The following is a 14,696-nucleotide window of genomic DNA, read 5'->3' on the forward strand; positions in this document are numbered from 1 at the left end:
TATTTCTTTAGATCTTTTTTATGTTAGATTATGATTTTATGTTTTTCTTTCTCACTTTGTAGTTTAGGTATGGTTGACCAAATGGATTGGTATGCAATCCATATTTTTATATAATTATGTATTATTTTGCACGGTTATGAAAAAAATTTCTTTGTTTTCGTGTTATCATATATATATATATATATATATATATATGTGTGTGTATATGTATATATATATATATATGTATATGTATATATATATATATATATTCGTTTAATTATTGGTCATTGTTGATATCAAGCGTAGAAATTGTACTTAATTCTTTTTCTGTTGACTGCCATAGAGTGAGTATTGAATCTTTAAATAAAGTTTGTGGACCTTCTTTATTAAAAGATTTTGGAATCTACCCTTGGGAAAGACAATTGTTGTGCAATTTAATAGTCGTAATCAATCAATTGGAAAAGAGGGTCGAAAGCTTGCTAGCTTTCTATTCATCATTGCTAGAAACCCAGATTTGACACCGTTAAATGCAAATGATTGACGAGTGTTTGACGAAGAAGAAAAGAAAAGATTGGTGGAGTTTGTGAGGGTATGAAAATATTATTCTTAACAAGTATCATTTCTTTTTATTCATGATATCGTCTTTTTAACTTTTGTCTATCTTTTCAGAAAAAGTTCTCAATTCCAACACATGGGGAAGAGTTTGTGGAAAAGTCAATAGGAAAAAATGGAGGGACTATAAATGTGACATAAAGGATATGTATGTGACCAATTATAAGACCAAAGATGCCTTGATGAAAAATAGACCAAGTCACATACCAAGAGATCAATGGAGTTGTCTCATCTCGTATTGGCTTTCTGAAAAAGCAAAGGTTAGTGATAGTTTTGTTTTATTAGTACTGACCTGTTTTGTTGAATTTAGTAACTATGTAGTTCCATATCCAAAATATGTTTGAACTGATAAATAGTTGTACTATCTTAAAATGTGACTTAGCTACCGATGATCCCCCTTTCCTTGTGGCAATATTGACACGAATAAGGAAATCAGCAAGAACTGATGTTTTATTTTCTCCTTTTAGAGGCGTAGTCAAACAAATATAATTAGTAGATCTAAGCAAAATATGCCTCACACATGAGGGTCCAAAAGCATATCAACCTTGATGAATGAACATGTATTCATGCATACATTACTTACTATATTATTTTACAACACATTTCAATCATGACTTATTCATTTGGAATGAATTGTACTTGATTAGGCAATAAATGGAATAGAGCCTACACTTGCTAAAGTCTACGTATTAACTCTTACAAAACGCAAAGTTGATAGACCATTGGATGAGGAGTCTTCAAATGTAGTTGTAAGATTTCTTACCCTTTTAACTTTTAAGATTAAAGTATGAGTAGTTAATAGCACATGACTTGATATCATTTATCTTGTCATAAATTATAGTCTTCATTATTCTCAGTACATGATGAAAGAGAAGTTGGGTAATGGTGAGACATCTGAGGAACAATCACATGGCAATGTTGCCTGGGAAGGAGATGTGTATTCTCAAGTGTTGGGAAATGAAAAAAGTGGTTATGTTCGTGGTTTAGGACTTGGTCCAACCCCTTCTCTGTTATGGGTCAGTAAGTCTTTCATACGAAATGTTATTGTTGATTATTTGTGTGATGAGGCCGATATGCACATAAGCTAGAACAAGAGATAAATGAGTTGAAAGAGTTGAACAAAAACAGGATGAAGAAATGTCTTCGAAAGAAATATCTTGATAATTCTTATTTACTTATTTTCAGAACAATCAAATATACTTTTGTAGCAGCTTCTACTTGACAAAAAGATCAATAATTTTCTATAGCACAAACTATCACTTGGTTTTCAAAATCTAAAAAATAATAAACTGTTGGAGAAAACGTATTTGATTAAAACATATTTGAATAGTCCAAACTATATTTAGAAAGTACTCTTTCGTTTCAATGTTTTTAGTGTACTTTTACTTTTATTTAGTTTAATATAAAATGTTATTTTTTCTTTAGGTGTGTCACATCATTAAGACCACAAAGTGAAGAGACATTTTTATATATTCAACATATACTCCTTAAATTAAAAATCTTCTTTGTTTTGTAAAAATGCCATATCAAATTAAGATCAGACCAATGTATATCTATATATTTTTATCTGTCTATACTACCTAACTTAAAACACCAAATGTAGTATATTTTCTTGTTTTTATATTGTTTACTTTATTTATGTGTATTATACTATATTATACTATATACAAACTCATTTTGACATTGAAGGTTATGATATTTTCGAAGGGTTTTAGCTTTTCAGATATGTTGTGAGCTTTAAGAAGGGTTGTGACTCTTCTATAGTGTTACGACTTTTCAGAAGAGTTGTAACCTTTTCGATGGATTGTGACATTTTCGAAGAGTTATGACTTTTCTAATGAGTTGTGACCTATCAGAAGGGTTGTGAGTTTTCTATAGGATTGTGAAATCTCTTTGATAACGCACAATAAGTAGTTTTCCAGACACTACCCTTTGCTGCCTATAAAAAGAGGGGCTTCCTCAAATTTTAAAACTACATTTTTTTAAAAATAAAATCTTTCTTGTTCTTCTTAAAACATTCTATTTAGTATATCTCTATTTTTTATGATGGAAAAATACTGTGGTACGTGATTTGATATTCACATGCAACGCACGGTTGCAAGTGCGTCAATACTAGTATATATATAAGTGGGGAAAAAATTTAAAAGTCAAAGTATCAATATACCCCTATAAAGTTGAAATACTACAATAATACCATTAATAACACATAGTTAAATAAATAAGAAAATATCTAAAAAAACATATTACAGTTATTTATTAAGGTTATGATATTTTTTATTTTTTAAAAATTAAATGAATTGGTAATAATCATCAATTTTAGTTGGTCATGAATGACGAAATTATGGAGAATTTTAAAAGTTGCGAAAATTGTTCTATATAGACCAAATCTATATCTATATTTATATTTACCTTAAAAGATGTACTCCTAACCTGAATGTTAAATTACTATAATATCCCTAACTTAGGTTGTTACTTTTTTTATGAGTTGTCGTTTTTCTGATAAGTTGTAATTTTTTTAAAAAGTGTTGTGATTTTTCAATGAGTTTGTGACTTTTCAAAGAGTTGTGGCTTTATCAATAAGTTGTGACTTTTCCAAAGAGTTATGACTTTTTGAATAAGTTGTGACTTCTCGAGAAGGTCATGATTTTTTAAATAAGACACAAATAATATTTGTTCATACTACTCTTTGTTGATAATAAATAGAGGGTCTTCCTCTCATTTTCAAACCACAATTTTTCCCAATCTTCTACTCTTCTTCTTCTTGCACTTAATTTTTTTTGTATAATTTATTATCGTTAAGTGAGTTTGAAGTTTAGTGGAATATGAGGTACCACTGTTTCTGATGACATGTGTATTTCTCCTTTAGATCTTTTTTTAAGAGAAATTTTTCTTCTTTTCTTCTTAAACCTTTGTTCTTCATTCATATTTTAGCCCTAACTATTTGGTGAGAACTTTGATTTGGAGAAAATAAGGGGGTTAAATTGAGGGCTCTTTTGTCTCTCTGTAGGGATATGTCGTCGCCGGCGACATAGTCTGACAATTTTGCTGCCGCCACCATCTCCACCTATGCCTTTGTAATTTATCCGCCTTCACCATTATCTCCTAAACTTACTCAAATAACTCTCCGCCATTTCTTTCAAATAAAAAATCCCGAAAAAGAGAATATTTATACCACCACCAAGACCACTATGAGTTTAATCTGATTAAAATTATTTTTTTGTGATTGGAGATGGTGGATTTGATTTATTTTTTTTCAAAATTCTTATATGGGTGTTGTTAAGAAATTTACAATAATGAATCTGGTGGAGAAGTGGTAATGGCTCATCAATTTTGGGATGATAAGGGTGGAGAGATTTGGCATATGCTACCGTGCGTACGATTGTAAATCTTGCTATATATTGAGGGGGCTTTCTACCATTTTCTCTTCCTTTAGATCTTTCTTATGTAGCGCGCTTATGATTTTAAGTTTTTCTTTCCATTTTGGAGTTAAGGTATGGTTGTCTAAAATAAATTTGGTATGCAAGTTTTATGTAATTTTGTACTATTTTGTATTGTTATGGAATTTTTTTAATTTATTTTTGTGTTATTATTCTTTTAATTTCTACTTAATATGATAATACTTATATCAATACCTGATGAGTTTAATAATAATTGAATAGTTTAACAATATGTTTCTTTTTATATACAAGTAATTGACATAAAGATTGCTAAAAGATTATTACTTTGAAAAAAAGATTTTGGTTGTGTTACTGTATAGTCAATTAACATAGTGTTGTGAATTGTCATGCCCGGAGGCTACTCCGTTGATGTAACACGGGACCTAGGATCACGAGTGACCCCAAGCTAACCCTGAAGCTTGCATATGATAAGCATAATAAGAATCTCTAAGAAAAACATGAACTAATGCGGAAGCTAAGTTAAGTGATAACTGAAGGTGGAGCATACCCAAAATTGATATGAATGTATATGACTTGCTAAGGGTTCAGAGATACTGCACATTCACTCAAAGCTAAAGCATAACATAATACTATGTCTAATAAGACTCTACTGACTAGAGTTAATGGGACATGCTCCAGCTAACCCTAGCAAAACTAAAAACTGAACTAAAAGACGGAATATGAAAAGAATATGTCTATTGTCCTCAAAGTATGATGACTCGTCAATGAAAATACTGGATATAAATCTATGTGTGATCTGGGATGTTGAATACTTGAACCTTCATCATCAAAAGAATGTAGTGTAAAACATGTGTTAGTACTTGGAATGTACTGCATGCAGGATACAAATAATATATGTACAAATATATAGGTTGGACAAAGCATAGTCAAACAATGACATAATCTGAACATAATATAAATACTGAATTTTTAAGTGACAAATGAGTTGAATGCAATGAACAAGTATTGGTTATGAACATGACATGCTGAGACTGAATACTGAAGTATAAATTGAAAACCTAATCAAATGCACTAGAGTCTGACTGTGGGAGCTACTATAAATCGACATAAAACAACGTGAGCCAAACCCAAAGTCCGATGTATAAACCTTATAAAGAGGACCAAATATACCTTGCTATGAGTATAAAGGTATGACTGGCGCGATCACTAAATCAGATGTCATACGGAGGGGAACTTATAGTCCATAGAGGCACGTAGTTATGGGATTATAAGGGCAGTCTGAGCCCTAGTCCAACTTGCTGCTAATTCTACTGACAATGTAACATTCAAAATCTGAGGAATGTTTATTTGTTTAACTGGCCTAGCAAGTGTTATTCATGAACTAAGAAATTTTTTCACAAGAAGAGTTTTGAGTTTCATGCAAGGAACCAAGCAACGTTTCCAGAAAACATGATAAATCAATTAAGAATACTATAAAAACTAATTTACAACAATTCTTAAGGTCAGAAAACCCTAGGTCTAAACAATATATAAAGAATCAAGAATCTAACTGAATTGTAGGGACCTAGTGGATGCAAGGAAACCACTAGTGAAATTCCACATACCTAGTGATGAAATCTAAAGAGAAATCCTTTGATTTCGAGGGTGGAACTTGAAGAAAACATTTTGCTTGTTCTTGAGAGGTTGGTAGACTTTCCTCTTCTTTTTGCTCTAAGTTTTGTATAATTTTTGTCAATAATCGATTAGGGTAAGTTTCGACTAAATTATTAGGCTGAGATTGAGTAAAACGGCATAGTTTAGGATTTAAACGACTCAGTTTTAATGTCCAACACGTAAGGAAAAAAAACTAAAATGACCCTAACTGAAAAATCTAACGGAGGCAAACCACGACACCAATAACTGTCTGTCGTTGGGACCACGACCCATTAAGTGGGTTGATAATAGTAATGAATTGTTTGTTTACAAATTCATAAAATTGGGACATAATATCTACTCCTTTGACAAGTATATGTATATAATCAGAAAAACATTATGTATATCTGGATGAATATATAATTTTTAATTTACAATTTTATACTGGCTACAAATTGTATATAGTAATATGGGACAAACGCGCATCCCGTGTTCCCGAAACTAGTAATATACAAGGTTACAGTCAAACTGAATAAAAAATAAAACAAATAAAAAATAAATTATTAACTTTCGGCCTGAAAAAATTATAATAATGTAATGGGCAAAGGGTCAAATATACCCTTATACTAAAGGAAATAGTTTACCTATATTCTTCCTTTTACTTTTGGTCGAAATATACCCCTCATGTTATACTTTGAGTCCAAATATATCCCTTTCATTATACTTCGATGTAAATTTACCCTTAATTTTGACAGAAAAACATGTGACAAACTCCAAATAAAATTATTTACTCTCAATTTGCTTAGAAACTCACTTGTGCAACTCATTCCCTCCGTTTTGAGCTGTTATTTTCATTTTCCTATTCATTTTCTATTGAAAAAATGCATAAATTCCTCCAAGACTATGACCGAAATCATAGACACATCTAAACTTAACTAGAGTCCTATTACCCACCTAAACTAATTTAAAATGAAAAGAATACACCACGAATACTGACATGTCCTAGAGAGAATGCACACTCTCTTGAAGGCAAGTAATGAGTGCACAAATTGGACAGATGTTATTTTTTAATTGCTCACTTTGTAATTAGTTAGTCACATATTTATTGATAATAAAACTTATATATATATATAATTATTTTGTTTCTTTCTTTGTAAAACATTTATTTTAATTTCTTCACTTTATATTTTTTTGATTTATTATCTTTCCACTTTTAATTATTTTTTAATAAATTGTGTGTATTTTTTTAAAAACAATTTAAAAGTGTCCTTTAATTTTAATGTTTTAATATTTTTATGTTTTATTTTATTTAATTCACGTATTTCGATATCCGTTCAAAATTAACTTATTTTAAATACAAGACATTTGAAATCAAATCAAAACGAAAGACAAAAAAAAAAACTCAATAGAAAAATAAAAGAGGAAAAATGAATGCAAGTAAAATAAAAAGTTTCAATACAAGGTAAAAAAAATTGTTAACTTAATTTAAATATAAGATAAAAAATAAGAATATGTTTCTTTAAAAAATTAAAAATTATTTTTTAAAAGAAATTACAAAATATTATTTTTAAAAAATTAAGAAATATTTTTTAATTAAAAAAATTATTTACACACATGACGGGCGAGTGTGTACAAACACAACCAACTTGGGTGGTCGAAGGTGTCACATGAGTACAAAATATGCACAAAAATATGAATAAAATTAGCTTAGGGGTAATAAGATCTTGGTTAAGTTTAGGTGTCTTTGAGATTTCGGTCATAGGCTTAAGGATACTTATACATTATCCCTTCTCTATTTTTAAATTTTTGTACTAAAAAATAATAAAATAGAAAAGGGCCTAAAATACCCTTGAAGTATTGAAAATGGTACACAACTACCCCTCATATACCTATTGACTCCAAAATACCCTCCTCATCCACCTATTGACTCACAAACGTCTTTCACATCCATCTTCAGGTCCAATTTTAGACACTTCAATAATATAGCACCATTTAAACTAATTAAATAATCCATTTAATTACGTGAAGTCAACCATTGGTTGACATTTAATTATTTAATATAATTTTAAACTTATCCTTTACCCACCAATTTTTAACTAAACCCACCCCAATACTTATTGAACTCGCCAGACCCAATAAAAAAAGAACCCAATCCCTTCATGATAGACATGGGTTGGACCTGCTAAATGATGGTGTTAACTAGTGAGTAGTTCGGTTTGAAAGACGAATGGGTTGGACCTGCAAATAAGTGGTGTTGGCATTCTTAATTACTTAGGCAAAGAAATGATCATTTCTCTTATTACAAGGAAAAAACTACTAGCGAGTTTCTCTTTTTATTTCCTTTTTTTGCCAAGAAATAATTTTATCGAATAAGCTGCACCACCGAGGAGGTAATGAGTGTATGCAGAAAATTCACTGGACTTGACTGTTTTATGCAACCAAGGAATCAATGAAGCCAATGCAAGAATTATGTTTTCTTTCCCCTTAGAGAATCAGTCTGCTAAATCTTTGCAAAAGATAAACTTCTTGGGGCATAGCTGGTGATAATGTTTCATTCTTTACCATTGCATATTGAAATCCGAGTCACTTGTCTTTCTTCTACGAGATCACGATTCCATTTACATTATATGTTTTTTATAGGAAGCTCTGTTAGTTCTTTTAAAGGTTCAATTTGCATAAGAAATAAGAGTGGGTTGTTTTTGTATTGGGTCTAGCAGATTCAATAAGTATTGGGGCGGATTTAGTTAAAAATGGGTGAGTAATGGGTAGGTTTAAAATTATATTAAATAATTAAATTTCAACCAATGGTTTAGCGCCATATAATTAAAAGGATTATTTAATTATTTTGAATGGTGCTCCATCATTGTAGTGACTAAAATTGGACCTGAAGGTGGATGGAGAGGGTATTTGTGAGCCAATAGGTGCATGAGAAGGGTATTTTGGAGTCAATTGGTGGATGAGGGGTAGTCGTGTACTATTTTCAATACTTCGAGGGTATTTTAGGACCTTTTCGATAATAAAATATGCACATCACACAACATCATTGTTCGGCATTTTCCCCTCGTACATTAAAAATCTTCAAATTTATTTCTATAAGGGGAAATTCACAAGTATCCCCTAGACTATGACCGAAATTTCAGAGACACATCTTAACGAAACTAAGGTCCTATTACCCCCTGATCTTAGTTTTATTGTTATTTTGTGAACCTTTTGTCTTACGTGACACACTCCATGACTACACGCAATTGAGGCGTGTGAGAGACATTTGAATACCACTTAAGCCAAAAAGGTGTACAAAATTACAAAAAGAAAAAAAAGTCTAGGGGGTAATAGGATCTTAGTTTTGTGAAGGTGTGTCTCTGTGATAGCGGTCATAGTCTAGGGGTGGTAGTACATTTTCCCTTTCTATAAAATTAATCATTGTACCACATGTTCTTACTATTATAAAAGTACAAGAAAATTAATGAACGTAGGGAGTCATCGATTTTTGGATGCTGAAAATTCTTAGAACATATCTCAATAATGGTTTTTCTTTGATTAATATTGACACTTTTAGAAGAGGTTAAGCATGATAATTTCTTATTTATAAAAACCTCAATTCGAAAGAAAGAAAAATCATATTAGTATTTGAATACGATAAATTATTAGCTTCTTTTTAAAAAGAAGATGCATACAAAAGAATTCAAAATGGAGGAAATGAGTTTCTAAAAAAATTAAATATTTGAAATTCGAGATGCATTATTTGATTTTGAGTTTGTCATGTGTTTTTCGTTAAAATTGACGTAAATTTGTGTCAAAGTATAATCAAAAGGGTATATTTTGACCTAACACATAACGAAGTGTATATTTAAAATATTTCCAATACTAGAAGGGTAATATTTTACAATTTTCCCTAATTTAATTGTAAAAAATATGGTTGGTAAAATTTCCTTCTTTTCAAATTGTGTATAATTAGATTTTAAAAGGGAAAAAAAATTGTTCCTATATCAAGTCAGATATTTGATTCCTTAATTTTTGACTCCACAGGGGCATAAAATCAAATGTCCTTGTGAGCACAAATCAAATGTTCCTATATGAAATTAGACATCTCTCTAATCTCTAATTGTTAGTGGATCTGATTGGTAAGCATTCTCCTTCTATTATGTTTCTATATATGAGATTATATTAAAAAAAATTCCGGTTTTGTTATGATTATTTTATTTCCTGATTTGTGGTTAAGGTTGATATTTGAGATGTCTCTGTTTTCAAATGTAATGAGTAGATTTCCTTGTTGTGCTGTGTTCCAAATTTTATCCACTATCCTTCTACGCTAAATTCACGGGGTTACAAGCTTTAATTTCCCCAGGTAAGTTGTCCAATTTTTCTTTTTTGGTTTTACGTACTTAGATTTGTCTTTGTTCAGAAAAATAGGATTGTAATTTGCCTTTTTCTTCTATGTTAGGATCCAAGAGTCCTTTGTCCCGCTGCAAGACTTCGATAAAGTCAAGGATGGCTAAATCTCCAAGAACTGTGAGGTTTGCCTCACTATTTTTCTTATTAGCACTTCCATGAGATGTCATGGCTTTCTCACTTGCAAATACAGGCTGAATTATCGAGTTCCAGTGAATGTTGACAAGTTTATCATTACTCGGTATGTACAAAGAGGTTGTAAGAGGATCACTACTATTTCCCACACAAACTTATCTGCAGCTTTATTGGCACTTCTTTTATTGCTTTCACCCTGATCTCCCCAGCCACAATGTAAGCAATGATCTATTTCACCATATTTCCCAAAATAACCAGTCCCATTCATAGACCCGTCAATAGTCAAAACTCTTCCATGATGTTACCAAGAAATCCACTCACAAGAATCTCCACTCATAAATGGTTCCCTCATACCTCCATATCTAATTTCAATAAAGTAACTAACCCACCAAACAAAAGCATGAAGAACAACACACCAAGGAAGCTAACACTAGCAACCTTCTTTGTTTTCACCTCACTCTTCCTTTTTTCCACGTTCTTTCTACTTATTGATGCTGGCACTATTGCCTGTGGTTTCAACTTTGGAATTGAAACCAATGTCACTATCCTAGTTGCTTCGTCTTATAAGGTGGTGTATATGACATCCATGGAGGAGGATGGGAATACATCCCGGGGGGTGGCTGCACTTGAGGAGCTACATCAGTTCCTCCCAGTTGTGCATTTTTTGTTGTTTCATCGGATATATTTGCATTTAAATGTTGAATTGGTGAATGAAGTATTCTAACTCCCCAACATAATTCTTTTTTCATTGCCTTGTAAAGTGAGCACTTTCCCCTTTTTTCTAGCCGTCTTCTTTTTTTCCTCATCATTATTAGCATTATCACTCAAGAAAAATATAGTGGACCTTTGGTGTTTGTTTACATTATTCGAGTCTTCACTATGTTATTTCCTTTTCAACAAATAACTACAATTACTTGTATTAGCATTGAGTTTCTGTTCTACAACTCCACCTTTTGCTGAATTACTTCCTAACTTCAGGGAAGAAAGTAGCAATCTATTAGAACTCAACAGATTATTCAACCCTTTTGAGAGATTGGAACAACAATTCGCTGATGGCACGTTCAAGTACCCGGAGACATGGGTAAAAACCTAGTGCAACAACACAAACACTTCATCCAAAATTCCTTAGTTGCTCCAACTACGAAGTAGCCTTGGCGAACACATGTACTTAACCATCTCAACTACCGCTTCCTGATTGGGGGAAAAATTGCTCATTTCCCCCGACGACAACTTGAAATTTCTATAATAATCGCTATAATTCCTAATTAATTCATCGTAGGTTGACTAAAGCAATTAGGGTCCATATGAAGCAAGTTTGATCCCGTAGCTTCCCCTTGACAATCTCTCAAGGTTGACTTGATAGTTCCATAAGCATCATCAAAACTCCCTATCGGTTACCAAAGATATTTGGGTCAATTTTCCCCAGTCCAAACCTGACTCCGACCGAAGATAATCAGGCATGTATCTAGGTGTTTGCAATGCATCATTATGGGTAGGGTTTCGGAAAATATCATTGAACGATGCATAAAAATGATGTCATCAGTTAGGAAATCAATGTTCCAAAATTTCATTAAAAAATCCTCAATATTTTCTTGATATGTTGCAGTCATGTGTAGAGTAAAAAGTATTTAGCAATTGATCAAAGATTTAGCGAGAGACAGAGTAGGAATAGAGAGGAAACTGTCATTTACTTTTCTTTTATAGCTTTATCTTTTGAGATAGTTCAGATTGATATATTAGAATTTTTAGATATCATATCTTAGAAACAAAAATTAAGATCCTTAAAGTTTCAAAAAAATAAATCTGTAAGGTAGTTTCATCAGTTGATTATGTGTATTTTACCAGTAAGAGCATGTATGGATACAACAATCCTCTTTTAAATGATCGAACCTTGAGGAAAGATTGCTATTTTTCAATGAAGTAAGGGGTGTAAGTATGTGATCCAAGAACTATTTAGTTCTATTTATTTTCTCTATGCCTCTCATTTCAGACATGGAAGTTCATAATCTAGAGTTCAGAGACTAGTATATCTTATAAAAAATGAATCTTTCTAGTTAAATCAAGAACACCAGGCAACTAAGCAAGAAAGTTGAATTTTAGAAAACGTCCTACACTTGACTGCAACATTTTTTTAAGTCCTACACATGAAATCAGCATAATTTTTACGTCCTACACATGACCACAACATATTTTGTATGTCCTACACATGATCGCAACATTTGAAAAAAACATCGATAATTTTCAATGAAATTTTGGATGTTTAATTTCTCAATTAATGACATTATTTTTTAAGCATCATTTGATGATACTTTTCCAAACTCTAGCGATGATGATGCATTTCAAACGTCTAAGTACATTCTTAACTGTCTCGGGTCAAAGCTAGGTTTGAAATCAGATTAGATGGACTCAAAAAGCTTCAGTCAACCTTGGAGTGAACTGATGGGGAATTTTGACGATGCATCTTGAAAATTTAAGCCAACCTCGAGAGATTGTCTCGGGAAGCTCTAGGATCGAACCCATTCCAGATGGGCTTTTATTGCTTATGTCCACCTGGAAATGAATTGATTGGAAATTTTAGCGTTTCTGTTAGAAATCTTAAGTTTACATTGAAGAAAATGAGGATTATGCTAGAAATCAGGCAGTGGAGGTCTGATGGTTATGAACATGTCATCGCCGGGATACTTCATAGTTGGAGCAGCTCATGCTTTTTGGATGAAGTGACTCAATCGTTGCACCATGTTTCTACAGATGTTCCGGGTACTTGAATGTTCCATCTCAAAATCGTGGGTCCAATCTCACAAAAGAGCTGAATAATCTGTTAGATTTGAACAAGTTGGTACATCCTTCTCCAAATTTAGGAAGTAATTTAGTAAAAGGTGGAGTTGTAGAAAATAAACTCAACGCTAATATAAGTAACTGTAGCTATTTGTTGAAAAGGAAGAAGGGTAGTGAACACTCAACCAATGTAAGCAAACACCAAAATTTCACTATATTTACCTTGAGTGACATTGTTAATAATTCACTACATTTAAGAATAGGAAAATTTTTATCATGAGTGAGGTACAACTACTAGTTGTATGAGGAGTTATTTTATTGCTATTATATTTTTTGGGACCCAAGCTTTATTGTTCTTTTTTGTATTTTCTTTCTCTTTCACTTTTATCGTTTTCTGTAGATTAATTAGGAATAAGGGAGTGTTCACTTGTCAAGGCAAATAAAAATGCATTATGTGGAGGAATTATAGTATAAAGTTAGCATACTTCATTCAACATTTGAATGCAGAGATATTCTATGAAATGGCGGAAAATGTAAATCTAAAGGCACAACTTGGAGAAAATGGTGTACCTCCTCAAGTGGCGCCACCCCCGAAATGTATCCCCATCCTCTTCTTATGGATGTCATTGTACAACCTTGTATGATGAAGCCACAACTAGCGCCCGTGCCAAAAAGTAGCAAGAAAGTGGAGAAAAAGAAGAGTTAGGTGAAAATAGAGAATGTTGCTAGGTGTAGCTTCCTTGGTGTGTTGTTCTTCACGCTTCTCTTTGGTGGGTTGGTTCCTTTATTGAAAGTGAGATATGGAGGTATGAGGGAACCAATTCTGAGTGGAGATTCTTGTGAGTTGATTTTTTCATAAAGCATCATGGATGAGTGTTGACTATTGATGGGCCCGTGAATGGGACTGGTAATTCTCGAAAATACGGTGAAAAAGATCATTCTCACTTTTTGGACAGGGAGTCAGGGTGAAACCAATCAAAAAAGTACCAATAAGGCTGTGGATGAGTTTGTTTATGTGGGTTGTGGTTTGATCCTCTAGCAGACTTTTTGTATGTCCCGAAGAATGATACACTTTTAAGAATATGCAGGGGATATTCTTAAAAGGTTCAAGCCTATACCAATCCACTAGTTCACAATGAAAAGTTTTCAAAGTTTAAATGAGGTTAGGGCTGATCTAACAGTTTATAGAAGTAAAATTAGTAGTTTGTTGTATTTGATAGCAACAAGACCTAATCTCATGTTCGCGACAAGTCTTCTAATGAGGTTTATGCTAGATCATTTTGGTGTTGCTAAACGAACATTGAGATATATCAAAGGAACTGTTGATTATGGTATTTGATTTAAAAAGGAAGAGCAAGGGAAATTGATGGGTTATTCAGGATGTGATTGGGAAGGAAGCTTGATTATATGCTTTTGCAAAGAAGAAAGAAGTGGTTGTTCAATCTTCTGTGAAATCACAACATATTCCCGTTGCTGGTGCAACTAATCAAGTTCTATGGTTAAGAAAGATTATGAGTGATCTGGAGAAAAATCTTATTGAATCTATAGTCATTAAGAATGACAACATCTAAACACAAATTATGGTGCATGTAAAAGTGCATTTTCATTCTATTCAGGCAAGCAGAGAAGGATGGGGAAGTTACACATGTTCATTATGATCATGGCTCTTCCTAAGGTAAATTTTGAAGTTCTAAGGGCTTCTTTGGGAGTATCCATGAAAAATATCAAGGAGGAGTGTTTGAAAATGAAATATTTTTTTGATAATTCTTTGTA

At 32.2% G+C, this 14,696-nt stretch overlaps 1 pseudogene; it reads right to left on the bottom strand.

The window, feature by feature from the left end:
• Window positions 1–10,006: 10,006 nt before the first annotated feature.
• LOC114076903 lies at window positions 10,007–11,363 on the bottom strand (annotated as a pseudogene).
• Between the last annotated feature and the right edge of the window lie 3,333 nt (window positions 11,364–14,696).

The sequence above is a fragment of the Solanum pennellii genome, chromosome 4, assembly GCF_001406875.1.
Source record: "Solanum pennellii chromosome 4, SPENNV200".
Taxonomy (NCBI): Eukaryota; Viridiplantae; Streptophyta; class Magnoliopsida; order Solanales; family Solanaceae; genus Solanum; species Solanum pennellii.